Raw genomic sequence first — 16,509 nt, forward strand, 5'->3', positions numbered from 1 at the left:
CAAAATGAAATTCCACTCTGTTGTCCAATTGAACTTGGTCTCATAAGCTATAAACAAGTGAGTGGATGTCTTCCATCATTCTCTATTCCCTCCATCTTTCACTATTGGTAGCACGATACCTCATCTGGGACCACGTCTCCAAGTTTTGGGACCTAGCTTCCTTCATGGCAGATGATCTCTATGTTTCTCTTGGCCTTCCCAGGGCGCCTTTTATCTTGAGGATTTCATCGAGAGCGCTGCTTTGCTATGTTGGTGTCCGGCTTCCTCAACAACTTTAACTTGGTACGGAGCGCTATTTTAAAGGAGTTCCTCACTTTAGAAAGCTTTTCGAATGCACTACGAGCTTTATTTATTCTATTGGTGACATCCAGGTCCGTTCCATCAGCTATTGCCAAATAGCTTCCCAGATAGTTGAACTGGGTGACCTCTTCTGCTGCCACTTGTATCCTGTTGTTAATTTAAATAGAAACCGCTAGATAGCCTGTAGTCTGTGTTAATAACAAGCTATTGTGAGGTAAGGTATTCGAAAAGAATGCCCTTTATATTTCTAGCCAAACCGTAATGATACAAATTCTGACTATGTCGTCTTAAATGGTGTTATAGTTTTTAAAACTTTTGTCAAACCTATAAGTTTTTAAAACATTTTTGCTACTCTAAGAAGAATTTAAGACTTTTAAAAAAATGAAAACAACAAAACTTTCTTCTTCTTCGAAAACCGTTTTTTTTTTCGAACGAAAATTTATCATAATATTTTCGAACAAGAAAAACTCTTTAGATGTCAAATCAGGGCTGACAACTTCGAAAATTAATTTTTTTCAACTGATTTCTTATATTTTGTGCTTAAGTCGTCAATAAAAAAAAGTCATTATGTTGATTAAGGAGAACTACAGGTTATCAATTAACAAGTACTGGGACCGTAAGATCCGATCAGTTAATTCCAGTGACCCTAGTATGTTCCCTAAAATCAATAAGGTATTCAGGAAAAAAAACGAAACTTCAAAGAACTGAAGAGAACAGCGACGTACTTAGGACAGCGCAAATAGATCCAGAAGAAGCCATCTTTGACGATGACTTTTATATAATTAAAGATTTGAAGGAAAAATTGGAGGCGGTGGGAACTGCTTTCCAGCAAGTGTAAAAGGTGAATGTTAGCATTCGCCCCAACCACGACCTGGAAAACAGAGCCCTACTTAATCACTTTTACCTTCGTAATGATATCACACATTGGCGATCTGAGAACCGCGGTTTCAATGACGATTCCTTGGCAAATGCCATAATTGCCGAGCAAACGGGACCAAGTCCCTTGTTAGTGACGAAGGTTGAGCTTCAACTCATCTTCAATTCAATATAAAATAAAAAGTCAGCAGGTGTCGATGGTATATCCAACGTTGTACTGAGACATTTACCGATGGAAGCAATTGACATTTACACCACACTCTTCAACAATGCACTAAATAATGAATATTATCCAGTGCATTTGAAGACCGCTGTGGTTGATCCTCTCCCGAAAAAGAGGAAAGGACAACTCCAACCCGATAAGCCTTCTTCCGAGAATCAGCAAAGTTTTCGAAAAGATCGTCAATAGGGCTCTGGCTAAGTGGGCTGCGGACAACAAAATAATTCCGGATAACCAGTTCGGGCTCAAGGCGGGTCATAACACAATTCATGCTGCGTCTAAACTCGTTTCTGATATCCAATGGAATAAATCAAAACAACAAAGTACAGGTGCTGTTCTGGTTGATTTCGAAATGGCTTTTGATACCGCATGTTTAAAGGGTCTTCACCTAAAACTGAGCAGGCTTGGCATAAGCAAGCCATTGTTGTATATACTTTATGATATGCTTAACGGTAGAAAATTTGTTGTCAAAAGTGGCAATGTAACTTCTACCACAACATTCTTAATTTAAAATGGTCTTCAACAGGGAGCGGTGAATTCGCTGATTCTTTTCAGCATTTACACTGGAAACTGAAAATAAATGTCCAGAAGTCGGGGACAATTTTGTTCCGTCCACGAGGGATACGTGCAAGAATTGGCGCAAGATGGTCATCGTTGATCTTCACGCACAGCGATTAACGAGCATTAGTGTAGTGAAGAACCTCTGTATCTGGTTAGATCAGTATTTCTATTATAGGGCCAGAGAAGCCTTCGCTCTGACGAAACGGCTATTTCACAGCAGTCGGCTTGACCCCAAAATAAAGGTAATTTGCTGCATGGCTATCATACGGCCGATCACCTGTGTGGTTCAACGTTGCCCCTTTCCAGATGGAGAAGTTCGGGTGTTCGAGCGATAGTGTTTACTATTCCAACGAGGTCCTATACAACGGGGCTCGAATCAACAGAATTGACTATTTCGTGTTAAGACTTGTTCGAGGTCACATTGCAAAAGCTATGTCTTCGACCAACAACTTAATTTTCGGGGCGTTCTATCCGAACGACGAGTATTTTGAAAGTGCATGCTTGAGCGGCTTCATTCCACCAGGGGTATTCCTCTTCTTAGATAGATGCGGTCTGATACAGGAAAAATTGGCAGTTCCGCTAATCTACCACGTCAGACGAAAAACCGTGGATAGGCGACTCCTGTACAATCCGGACGTCATGGCACAAGGCGAAGCAGAGCTCCTTCGGTTCAGTACTGTATCCGAACGGGACCGAACTGATAGGGTGAGGTAGGACAACCAGTTTTGGTGGCAGTTAGTTGGGATGGAGTTTTAAGCCATGACCGCCTTACACACTTGTTTTATAGCCAATTTAGCCGTTCGGATTCGGCTTAAAACTGTAGGTCCCCTCCATTCCTGACAACATTACTCGCACACAGGAATGGTTGAGAGATGTAAGTAACTAGGCTGTTGCACCACCAAATTTATTTTTTTAATAATATTAAGAAAGAAGGACTTATTTATGAGCTTGTTCTGGTTCATTAAGGGGGTATTCTGGTCTAGAAATAAAAAAAAATCGATTTTTTTTTCTTTTCATATTTTCATAGTTTAACTATTTAAGAATATGTCTACTAGAGGATTTTCCCAAATTCAAATTATTTTCGGAGAAATAAGTATTTTGCTGAGCAGCCATCCAAATCGGTTGGGCTGCAACTAATAGAACAAAAGACATAATGGGGAACTTTAAACGCGTTTTTCTCAGAACTGTCTTTTTGAATCTGATACCCACGATTTCTCAGGTTCTGCCGAACCGATTTACTTGAAATTTTAAGAAAGTCTTCTTTAGGGACTTGTCTACGTCCGGAACTACGGCCATCCCCAAATTTTTATTTTTACTATTTTTAACAAATCGAAGAATGTTCAAAAAAATGGTAAATTTTTTGTATTTTTCTTTAGACAGCCGCCATTTTGTAAAAAAAAATGTTTGTAACTTTTCCGTAGTTCCAGACATTGCGACATTATTGTAGATTAATAATCTTTTTTAGTTTTTGATTTCAGATTTCTAGGAGAGTTAAAATCGTGGGTATGGTCACGCACCAAATTTTTGAGACGCACTACTCTATCAGCTGATAACTAACGGAATTTTTATTTTTTTTTTACTTTTTTATTTTTTTTGTATGCTTCTAATGTGAATAAATAATGTATAAAAAAATTGATGGTAAAATTGTAGCTTGCTTTTTTCTACAGCACTTCAAAAATTACATAAAATTCATGTCTCTAGACCAGAATACCCCCTTAAACAGACGGACAATCACCCTTTCAAAACACAATTGATATTAATTACATTATTGAACAAGCAATTTAGGGATCAAAAGCTTACCCCTAAGAAAAGTACATTATCACGTCTTAGTTATAATCCTAGTTGATTTAGTTTTCTAAGTACTTCACTTCGCCTTTTATGGCCAATCCTATTTCCAAACAACCCCTACTTTTCTTTTAACATCATTTTATAAGTCTGTAAGGCTATAAAACTTATAAAGACTCATAAATGCATATAAACTTTTATGTGCACCTCAATTTTTCGAGTATGCGTGTGCGTTTGTTTTGGACTCTTTTATTATTTTATTTACAAAGTTTGTTTTGTTTCAAAATGATGATGCTTCACTTTTCGGAGTTATGAAAAATCGGCTTTAGGGAACGGCGCCGCCAAGACTTGCCGTCAAAGGATCTCATATTAATAATGCTTCAAACTTGCTCCCTGCAAAATTTTATTATAAGTTCTTAGCTTGTTTTTAAATACTGAACGAGTTTTTCGCACCACCTACCGTCTCTTGTCACACTCGCAACACACTGCGGCGTGGTTGTCTTTCAAAAACACATGGTGCATGCATGTTTTTAACCTACTCGTATCTAACAACGCATCGGCTTATTCATACAAATGAATAGATACTTTTGTAGCTTATGGTTACAAATGCGTTTTTAATATTAATACAGAGAGGCAGACAGGCATACAAATAGAACACCTCCCTTCCCTTTGCCTTTTGAATCATCCACCCTCTTTTATGTTTTCAAAGTCGGTATAATTGACCCAGAGACGCATTTTGCATTCTCTTTCAGATTGCGCTCACAAAAAGAATTGAAACGCGTTTTTTATGAGACTCATATAAAAAAAAGATGCCACAGAGATCATAGACCAAAAACATTCAACTGCATTGTCATTTAACAAAACAAAATGATAAAAAGAAAAACGTCAAACGCCAAACGTTGCCCAAGAGGCTTTTTAACTCTTTTTCTTTTTTGAACATGCCTAGCCTATACTTTAAAGCCTTCCTACAATAGGGAATAACATAGAAAAAACTTACTCACTGAAAAAAATAAAATATTGAAAAAGAAAATAAAGATACTTTGAAGTGAAAAAAAGTCAACAGCACCCACTTGTGTCGATACGTGTATTTTTATATTTAACACGAACGTCATGTGCGTAGTATAAAGGGCCCTTAAAACAGTGGGACTTAAAACCATACAACTTGAACAAATTTAATTAATAAAAAAAGGAATTCTTTCTCAGCAGAATTAGACAAAAATTCAAGTTGGAATTTGAAAAGTGTTTTTGGACATCTCTGAAACGTCTCTGAAATCTAAGTTCTGAAACGCAGTTTTGATGATTTTTTGGTAAAAATTATTTTAGTTTTGAAATTTATCAATATTTAAAATGTCAACGCTAGTCAATTCTATTTTTTAGACATCTTTCCAATTTAATTTATAATTTTTAATTTTTTTTCTCTTTTCGTCTTCAACTTGGTCCACTGTTTAACCTATCGTTTGACATAATGACGCTAAGTTAAAAGGAATTTATTCGCTTGGTGGTGTCACGTGTGAAATGAGTGGGTACATTTTTACACAAAATAATAATGAGTGTGCATATTTTTTCTTTAGTTAGTTAGGTAAGGCGAACAAAAATGCCTATGCATGATAAATATCAAAAGAATTTAACTTTGTTGAATTTTAAGCTTTACAAACCCGCATAGAGATACAGACTGGCATTCACAAAAAAATTAAAGTTTTCTTATACATAAAATATTCAAATCAAAAGTTCAAACATTTTATAGATCAAGGTTTTTATTTTATAACCTTTTAATTCGTGATGTTGATGTTGTGATGTTGCTTTTGAATTGAATAGAATATTTTTTGATTGATAAAAATGAACATTACAAAACGATTTTTCATGTTTTTATCAAGGAAAGTAAAAGAGAATCGTACTTCAAAAAGTTGGTTTCAGAAATCAGTTTTAAAAAACGAATCGAAAATGACGAATCGAAACGTCAAAGAGTTTTGATTAATCTAACTTTTAAATTTAATCGCTTATTCATCCAAAACTCAAGGAATTGAAGAATATTCTTTGACAGCTAAGATAAGCTAATTTGTCCACATTCGTGCAGTTCAACAAAAGAAAAAGTCTCTTTATTCATTTTATTACTCTTACTTTTATATTTTACTGCTTATTCATCCAAAACTCAAAGAATTACAGAACATTTTTTGAAAGCTGAATTAAGCTAATTACAAAACGATTTTTCATGTTCTTATCAAGGAAAGTAAAAGAGAATCATACTTCAAAAAGTTGGTTTAAGAAATCAGTTTTAAAAAATATTATGACGAATCGAAACGTCAAAGAGTTTTGGATAATCTAACTTTTAAATCGCTTAAAACTCAAGGAATTGAAGAACATTCTTTGACAGTTAAGGTAAGCTAATTTTTCCACATTCGTGCAGTCCAACTAAGGAAAAGAAAGAGTCTCTTTATTCATTTTATTACTCTTACTTTTATATTTAACTGCTTATTCATCCAAAATTCAAAAATTTCAAGAACTTTCTTTGAATGCTAAGATAACCTTATTTTTTCACATTCATGCAGTTTAACAAAAGAAAGAGTTACTAAACTAACCTTAATATTTTACTGCTTATTCCTCTAAAACTCAAAGAACTAGATAATATTCTTTGAAAGTTGAGATAAGATTATTTTTCCACATTCATGCAGTTCAACAAAAGAAAGGGTCTCTTTACTTATTTTAATAATTTCACTTTTATATTTAACTGCTTATTCATCCAAGACTCAAGGAACTAGAGAACATTCTTTGAAAGCTGAGATAAGCTTATTTTTCCACATTCGTGCAGTTCAACAAAAGAAAGAGTCTCTTTGATTTCACTAATTTTGAAATGAAGTTAATTCTTGTTTCAAAGAACGCTGTTAACGAAGAAAAAGGAAAAAGTTTATAACTAAATAAATATTAGCGAGCTCAAGAAGAAAAATGTTTCCTATTTGTTCTGTCTTATTTTCTGAATTTACAAATACAATGAAACTCTAGTCTGCAAAACATTTTTAAAAAGAATATTAACTGAAAGTTACTAATATCTAGAAATTAAAAGAACTGGACCAAAAAGAGACCCTTGTGGTATTCCAATTTCGCTTTATTGTTTTCAGAACTGGAATCATTCAAAAAAGATAATTTATAATGCAAACGAGAAACAAGGTTTTTTTTATTTTTCCTACTTTAGACCAAGCATGGCAGTCTTAAAACTTAAAAGGTTTTTATGGTGTGAAAACAGCTGAGTTGTTGTTCCAATTTCTATGTGGTTTCTTAGGAGAAAGGGAGTTGAATTTTATTTAACGTCGCCGTCTTAAATGAGCGTTAAAGTTTATACTCAAAATGTTTTTGAATATTCTGATTACCATGTTTAGGTTGAACTTTTCTATAAATTTGCAAATAACTTGTAAACTTCGTAAATAAGTATCTTTAATCTTGACAAAGATGTTATAAGAAGAATTTGTTGATTCTTGATCAACCAAAATGATTTCAATCCAACAATTTAAAATTATTAAGTTTGATTCTCAAAAGGCTAAGATAACCTGCGATTTAAGGAATTGTAAAAAAAATTAAACTTATAAAAAATTCAAGATCCTAACAAAAGAGGCCTTAAAAAATGTATATTTACTAAAATGCAGTGACATTTTTCAAAAACCGAAGTTAATTCAAATTGTTTGTCATCGATTTCGTTAAACTTGGTGCAAAAGATATCGGGTGCTGTTCGACACGTTTTTACTCAAAATCCAAAGTTTTTAAAACTTTATTCTAAAAAAAAAATAGGAAATTAGAATTGCATGTATCCAAAATCCAAATTTAGTAAAAAAAGTGTCATAAATTGATGACCGAAATACTTCTTGAATAAAGTTAATGCAAAGAAAAAAATTACGTATACGCCTTAGTGGACTAAAATTATTGTATTGTTGTTTAAGAGATGTGTAGCCTTTGCAATAGATCTATTTTTTACCAATATTGCACTATATTATCAGAAAAAGTGGCCACAGCATTATTCTAAGAATATACAAGATACATGGTTGGTCCTAGGACAATTCCTTGCGGTACTCGACTTCTATTTTCTTTAGTGTCGAGTAATTTTGCGCTAAAAAGTCAGTTTGTCAAATAAGATTTCAGCCTGTCAAGCAGTTTGTATCAAAAGTCCCAAGTGCCCATACCTTGTCAAAGTCTTGAGGAGCAACAACACAAATATTTAATTTAATTAAATGAAAGTTTAAAAAAAAATGCTTTTCAATAAACGACAATTCATTATTTAAACCATATGCGTGTCAAAGAACCCCCAAAAACACATAGGTAACGAATTTAATAAATTCCTATCCTAACCTAAGTTGGCTTAGGGAAGGTAATTTATGTATATCGAATGAAGGATACGAATAAGGATACTCTCTTGTATGCTAAAAGTTTATTATTTAAATAATTGATGACTTTCTCTCTTCTATTGAATTCAGATTTATTTACTTTTAAATACATCAACTATACAAACACACACTCACACCTAACCCTGTACACATATTTCTTCATTTAATTTTCTTTTCTAAACAAATTTTCAATTTGATGTGTTTCCTCTTTGAGAAAAAGAACAGGTATATCCGTATACCGTATCCTTATAAGGATCAATCTATTTTATACCTTCATTGAATATTAAAATCTTCTCTTTTTTCTTTTCTTTTGTAAACAAAACATAGAGCTTTAAATTATATACATAGATCTGCAGTATGAGTACGTATATAACTAAAATTTTCTTCCTTTTCTTATTTTCTTTCAGAAGAGAAAACACAACTTCCTTATTGGGATCCTTTTTGATTCTCAGAACTTTACAAAAGACGACCAACAACATCAAAACGAACGAAAGAAAAAAACACAAAAATGATGTCTTAGACTAAAAAGGTAAGTACTTACTTTGTATATATGAAGGTACTCCTCGTTCCGGCTCAAGGCTATAACCAATATCCTTGAACATCAAGAATTGCAATCCCATCATTATTCAATTAATTTCCTTACAAAACATTAGCTCACATAATTGAATAATTGAGAGGATACAAATTACTCAGTGGCCTAATGCTAGTCAGTTGTGTATGGCATATCCTTCCGGGATCCTATATAGATCCTAGATCCTAGGATCCTATACACTCCTCCTCTGGTATCTGCTATCTGGTTTCATGGTACATATTTATCACCATTTGTGCAATTAAATGCTACTTCTACAATTCGAATTCGGTTGGAAGCGTGATGAGGTTCGGGGTGGTAGCCAGAGGCGTGAGGCGATATATAGTCAAGCAATGTCTCTCATTGGGTTCTGCTGAGTTTCTATACTTATATAAATGAATAAGCTTGTGACGCGTGATGCGGGGAATGTCTGGCTACACACATTGCCAGAATAAGCAAGGACCTCATTCCCCCAATCCCCTCATATGTATGCATGTCGACATCATATCTCGGTAGGTATGTATAGTTATATAGCTTTTCTAGGATCGTTCCCTGAATTATGCATTTGTAAGTTTATTATAGGCCAACTGTTTCGACACAGCTTTATCGTTCCAGGTTAAAATTTATATAAATAGGCAAACATATGTACATACTTATATATGGTAGAGATTGCCTAGGTGTTCAATTAAATTATCGCCCGGACATGCTCTTCGAGAATTCCCAATAAATTTATGCGGTCAACCGATGTTCTGATATGGGAGTGAAATGTACAACCTCCATAGTTGGTTCGCTTGGCCAGTTTTATGCTTTCATGCAATTGCCACCGCAATATAAAGCTATTTATGTGTATAGAACATACAACACATGCTCTGCTCATTCATTACCGCATCTAGATATGTGTATGAGTATCTAGCGATGAAGCGCAGTCCATTGGAAAACTCAATTTTCTCTGCAGCTTCCTCTTTTTCATCGACTTCAATATGGACTCCTCCTTTATCGCAGTCCTCACATCATAGATCTTTTTTTTTTTTGAAAACCATCATTCCCTATATACCTACAAGCTACAAATACAAGCTCGAGCTAGCTAGTGGTACAAAATATATTTAATTGAAAATAATTTCAACTTTGTTCAAACAGCAAACGATGGAAAGTTTTTTATCGTTTTTGACGAGTTGCTGTAGGTTTGTATCGGGAAATAGGATGTGTGTTGGTTTTCCCATCTCTCATCATAGAAACACCAGAGAAGCAGGCAAGGATTTGAGCCTGCAACAAAAACAAAAAGGATCAAAAATAAAAATAAAATAAAACTTTTTAAGTGCTGTGAGGAGAGACAAAGTATAGTAGAAAAAAAGAAAATACAAAACCAAAAAGGAAGTAAAATAAAACAAACAAAGTCTCCTAATAGGATAATCGATACAAAAGTTAGAGTCCAATTAAATTGGAATCGTTCTTATAGTTAGGTCTATCTGTACATACTACGTCCCATCCCATCCTCCCATCCTTTCTCACATCGCGTCGCTCGTCCTTTTTCATTCTCGTTCAAGTCTATACTGCGATGCCTACACGATGAGACTACGATGTTGAAGGCAAAAAAGGACTTTTCGAAAAATAAAGTTTTTGTATCTTTTATCATCAAATATTGAAATAAAACTAACGCCAAAGTTGCTCTTTATTTGTTTGTTACAAAATATTAAGAGATAGAAAAAGTCCTTCGACGAGCTTCGATGATTATGATGATGACTTAAGTCAATATTAAATGTTTCCTGTATTTTATATAACATCAAAGGGCATTCCGGAATGAGTTGTGAATATGAATATTTGATGGAAGTTCTTCGCTTTTTGTTTGTTGTTGTTTTCACTTCCGATTTAAAATAAGTCTTGAAATGGGCCCTTGATTGTTGGTATGATAAATAAGGCAACCTTAAAAGCCTGTAATAGATCAAGATGTAGGGATGTTGAAAAGGTCTGGTTCTGTTGTGTGTATATATATTTTTTGATATTTGAGTTGATAGAAAAAGTCAATTTAGAAAATAAACTGATAATTACCAATTGATTTGTTTTGCCTTTGAAGTTTGTCGGAAACAGTAGGGTTTTCATCTTCTTTTTTTAAGGAGTGAATTTTTTCAACCCCTGGAGAAAAAGGCAGCCTATTTTGGTTCTGTTAATATCCAATTTTTATACGAAACAAGAAATTTAAGTTTGTAAATTCATAAAAGTTAATGAAATGATAGCTTCGGGTTAGGTTTGGAAAGACCAGTGCTTGATTAAGTGTAATCAAGCAAAAAAGGATAATAGGTTTTTTGGCAGTTACTTATATTATAAAAATATATCCTATTTTCTTATATTTTCGAAAGAGATATAGATCAAAAAAAGAGTATTTGTTATTTTTATAATTTTCATTATATTTCTTGGCACGTTTTACATTAAAAAAACAACAAAGAAAACATGAAATAAAAAACATAAGTCGTCTAATGTAAATTTGATTTTATGTATGTTTTTATTTGTGAATAGGGATATGCATATTTTTGTGTCTAAAATTGTGCTTATCTTTTAAGAAAAAACAAAAAATCTGTTGTTACTTTTGTGACTCATGTAACGCTCGCTTATTATTATGAGATTTCTTGATATTTATTAAGAATTGTATTATGATTGTGTAAAGTTAACCGATTATACGCGTAGATTTGTTAGTTTATTTGCAAACAAACATAAGCATCAGGATACGTGACTAAGAAGTAAATTATACACAATCACGTCCTTGTAGGATAATAATTTGGAAGAGAGAGAGGAAAAATAGAACAGAATCTTCAATAATAGATAATAATATTATTATTCGTATTTTTGTACGTGATGATTTTCTGTCCAAAAAAATTATCGAATTATTATAAGAAATTCATTAGGGGAAAAATGAGAGAAATTTCATCCAAGAATTTGATATTCCAAGGTCGAAGGCCTTAGGAAAGTGTTACTACTTAGACCATCAAATTAGTAACGTTAAGAGCACAGGATTGTTTTAGTGAATTTATACATAGGGTTCTCCAAAAACAGGTCTAATTTTTATATATGAAAGGGTGCAAAACGTCACCATCGACAGACGTAACTTGGAGGTAGTCAAGGACTTCGTCTACCTAGGCTCCACTGTAAACGCAGAAAACAACACCAGCAGTGAAATCAAACGAAGAATAACTCTTGCTAACCGCTGTAAACTAAAGGGTTTATTTCTTAAGAGTAACATTCTATGAATGATTATTTCTTTGTTAAGAGAGAGGTATGCCATTAACGACGGAAAAAGATATCAGCCAATTACCACCACGATTACAGTAGGAGCAACATAGCTTTAACATACAATTTTTCATGGCCGATTCCCACATTCGGGGCTAAATGTCTTCGATAATTTCGAAAATTCCATCTTAAAGTTATTAGATTGATTGTGAAGCAATGACTTAAGAGATACGAGTATTACTTTACGTTTCTCTTTAAAAAATATTAGTCTAAAGGTGTTATACCACAAGATCGCTGACATGCAACGTTACGATGGTCTTTATGTTTCAAAATTCTAGGCATTCTTATAAGTGGCGCAATCCATTAACCATATAACGATTGCACCAGCTTCATTTTCAATTAAGTAGGTTCCAATCACAACCACACCTAACAATGACTGGTTAAAGATAACGAGGTTATTCAATAATTATTTTCAAATTTTCTGAGTCCAACTTTCTGAGTGAAGATGATTCTTCGAGGAAAATCATATTGAAAATAATTCCGGAAAGAAAAAAATGACACGTCTGTTTTGGGCTATGCCTTTATTTCAACTCAATTGTTCTTAACCTACTTACAACTATTTATATCTACTTAAATCTAAGGAACATGTGATAAGATACCGATAAAAATAGAATAGAGATTTCCGCCCAATGCTATCTTTGGGCATTTGTGTGTACCGTACACATGTGTTCCTATCCTGTCAGTATCTTATCCTATGATGATACGCACTTTCACAAGATTATATTTTATCTGTCTTGTGGAAATGCGCTGCTGGACCCTCGTAAGGATCATGTTCATTTATGAACATTCTGTTAGCAGCCAGAAATGAAATAGAAATAGATGTTCATTTATAAAAATCCTGAGAGTGGTCAATCTTCAGCTACTGTCCAAGCTGAGTTCAATCAAAAATACCTTGCGACGGTATTTCCAAAAACTCCATTTCAAACTTATGGCAGAGATATCACGTGGTAACTTAAGTTTTGTCCTAATAAAATTCCCCTGAAGAAGGCGGCAACCCCTTCCGAAACTTTGGGATAGTTAATTTAACTTAATTGTTTCATTGCGAAAATTACAGTGACCAAAAAAGCCGACAGAAAACTATACTTCCACTAATCACAATTATTACACAAATTGGTCAATAAATAAACTCAGTTGTAACTAAAGTTCTATTTGTATCAAACTGTTTTAAATTGTGTCACTTGTTAAATTTGCTGAGGCGTCGGAAATAACACGAAGATTTGCAGTGGAACTTTGTTTCCGAACTGCCTGGTGTAGAAGAATTTACTTTTGACATCAGGTGCCTGCTCTTTTGTTCGTGTGTTCAAGATTGATATTTATGTGATCTTTGTACTGACTCTCATCTTAATTCAAATTTCTCTGCGTCGAAATGGAACCAGAGGATACTTGTTTTCGTAAACCAATTAGTTCTTAAACTTCTTTAAATGGAAATAAATCAGCCTTGTCTAGATTTTCAATTACTTTGCACTTTGATAAGAACACACTATTTTCGTCAACCGTTTTTTCTTCGGTACGTATCTCTTCCATTTCCAGTTTAATATTTGCTAAATCAATTGTATTTGGCGTTAGCAATACATTATTGTGTAATTGCTTTGTATCATATTTAAACAATTCATCAGTCTGCAATCTGTTCAAGTGAAGAAAAATTACTTCTTCGTTTTCTTCACAATTGATGAATACATTTAGAGTAGCCTCTGATACCAATTCGAATAGCGACTTCTCATCATTAACTGCCTGCGTTCGCGTTCTGGTACTGGGGGTTCAAGGGTATCCTGGTCTGTAGTCTGAACTTTGTTAGAATTCTCTACGGTTTGCGCATTAACTTTGAGACCATCTATGTTTGATTCTGTTGAACTGTGTGCAATTTTTAACACTTCATTTTTTAAACCATATTTTAGTTTGGGAAACTCTTCAAAATACTCTTCTAGCATTTTGTAGAATAAATCTCAAACTTCTATACTATTATATTTGGAGAGTTTACCTCACCTTATTTTGTGTGTACCAACTTCTTCTACTACTCGAAAGTCGCCGATTCTTTTTCTAAGGATATTTATTATCCTTTTTAATTGGTTTATCTCAAGGTCCCGAGTTGCTGCCGCGATCTTTTCTAAACCCATGCTGAATTGTTGATTTTCGTTGGAGGTGTTTTTGTTTCGGTCGCTAGGTTGACCTAGCTGTGCCTCGACTTATACCTCGTTGATCGACGAAGTTATTTTTATTCTTGCAGTAGCACTTTTTGGATATCACTGAATTAATTTTAATAACATTGACAGCACATCTTGTCAGTATTTGGTTCTGATAACACTGTTTTTATTAATGATTATTTGGTTTCTTACTCTCTTACCACTGGTGGGGGAAAACATAAGAACAATCAAAAATCATTTCGTCTCACTTAGAATTTTCTAAGTATTTTTTTTATGTTGGCTGAGCTCAATTTCTGTGCTCAAAATGCTAACTCTGATAAGTTTTTAACTAAAGCTTTTTGTTTTAGTTTGAATTTCTTTACCTTATTGGTAATTAAAAATTCAAACTATTTTTTCTTGTTGGTTCAATCGCTAACTAGTAATCTGGCTCGAAGGACCAAAGAAAATACTTTTGGAAAGAAATAAAAACACATATTGATGCATTTCATAAAGACTCAATCAGCGGAGATACGATGCTCAACTGATGGACACCCCAGATTTGCTTTAGTTTTGCAAACTGGGGTTTGGAAAATTGTCATCATTTTTATACTGAATTTCCACAACTTCACTTGAATCTTGAAGCTAGTATCTTTCTAGCGTAGTAACGTAGTTTTTACTTGCCAAATGACAAAATGAGAATTTCAAAAGTGATAGCTTTTTTAATAGGGAGCTTTTCAAAATACAATATTTCATTAAAGAAACGTTTATTAAGTTGACTTGGCTAGGGTCAATTTTTCACAGCTTTCAGTCGAATTTCAACAATGCTTTTTACGTGTACCACTAGACACACCAAAGCCTTATTTCATAAAAATTGACATGTGTAAATTCTAAAAATTATTCACTTTTGTGTGACAACTCTGTAATTCACAAAATATTGACAGGTGACAAATTAGTCAGAAAAATACAATGCCAAATTTTTCATGGCCATAACTAAGTTTCCTAACGCAATCGTCAATTAAATGCTGACAACTATGTAAGTATATTGTATTTTTTTTGTTCATTTCATAAAAGAATTGTCAGTACAAATTTGTCGGAAAATTCCTGAAAATTATGGAAAAATACCTGACAATTCATTGTCATGACAATTTTGTTATGAAACGAAAAGATGAGAATTGTTGGGTATTGTCAAATTGTATGAAATAGATTTTATCAATTGTCAAGTTCTAAATTAACAAAATATCTTCTGTTGCCTGTCAAGGCCTTATAAACAAAAAAACAGGCTCTGATGCGAACCACACTGATAATTTTCCATTGGTACCCGTTTTTCTATATTTTAAAAAGCGTTGCTTAACTAAACTTAAGTTTATGTTATACATAATATAGATCCATTTTTAAACTAGCCTGGAGTCTAAAACATATATACGACGGAACATATGTTTAAGCTATTTTTAAATCTAAAAAAACGTCAAAAATAAACAAACTTATTGAAAATTTAAAAACAAAAATTAAAATGTCAAAATACCTAAGCATATATGTAAATTAAATACCTACATATGTATGTATGTATCAATATTTTGATATTTTACTGGATGTATGCATGCTAACATCCAAAAGAAAACGAAAGCTCTACTTAACACTAATCAAGCCATTTTGTTTAAAAAATATTTCTTCTATTACTTGAGCCAAAAAGCGTTTCGAATCAGTTTTCTGTGGTTCGTGTTTGGATTTTTCTTAACAAAAAAGAGGCTGGGATGCGACCCACACTGAAAACTTTCCATCCCGTCTGTCGATTCGTCTTGCTTGAATTATTCTTAAAAAATTTAAAATTACCAACAATATTTTTCATATAAAGAAATAGTTTAGTTTGAAAATCTAGTCTTGTTTAATAGATTTTTAGTCGAAAACAAATTGTTGCCAATTTTATTAGCATCTCCTAAATGTTTACAAATTGGATTAATTAATTTATGAGATATCGAGATCGGAACATCAATATTTAACAAATTTGCGTACTATTTTTTGTAGATTTTATTTTTTTATGAAAACACAGACTATTGGATTTTTATAAAAAAACTACTGATTATTGAAAACAATATTTTCCGTGAAATAAAAATATATTTTTTAAAAGATAAAAGTAGTTTAAAGCCAATATCTCAAAGTTTTGAAAAGATATTCGAGTCGAAACTCAATTTTTACTAACTTTTATTAAATTTTCTTTTAAGTTTTTATTTTTTGTAAACACTGATTTTTCTCAAAATTGTATCAGCTGTTAAAAACGTTATTTTTCATTGCACAACATTTTTTGGAGATAAAATTATTTTTTATTCGTAAAATTTTCGAGGTGTACAATTTTTGTTTTCAGTTTTTTTCGATTTATAAAAATCCGATAATTGGATTTTTTCCAAAACTATACTTGTTTGGTATCACGTTACAAAA

The 16,509-nt window shown here is 33.0% G+C and overlaps 1 long non-coding RNA gene across 1 annotated transcript in view; it reads left to right on the forward strand.

The window, feature by feature from the left end:
• LOC129943460 (uncharacterized) overlaps window positions 1–12,029 on the forward strand; it is a 78,451-nt gene extending 66,422 nt beyond the window's left edge. The window contains exon 3 of the long non-coding RNA XR_008781250.1: window positions 8,517–12,029. This is a non-coding gene — a long non-coding RNA (uncharacterized LOC129943460). The remainder of the gene's footprint in view (window positions 1–8,516) is intronic.
• The last annotated feature ends 4,480 nt before the right edge of the window (window positions 12,030–16,509 follow it).

Source organism: Eupeodes corollae, chromosome 1 (genome assembly GCF_945859685.1).
Source record: "Eupeodes corollae chromosome 1, idEupCoro1.1, whole genome shotgun sequence".
Taxonomy (NCBI): Eukaryota; Metazoa; Arthropoda; class Insecta; order Diptera; family Syrphidae; genus Eupeodes; species Eupeodes corollae.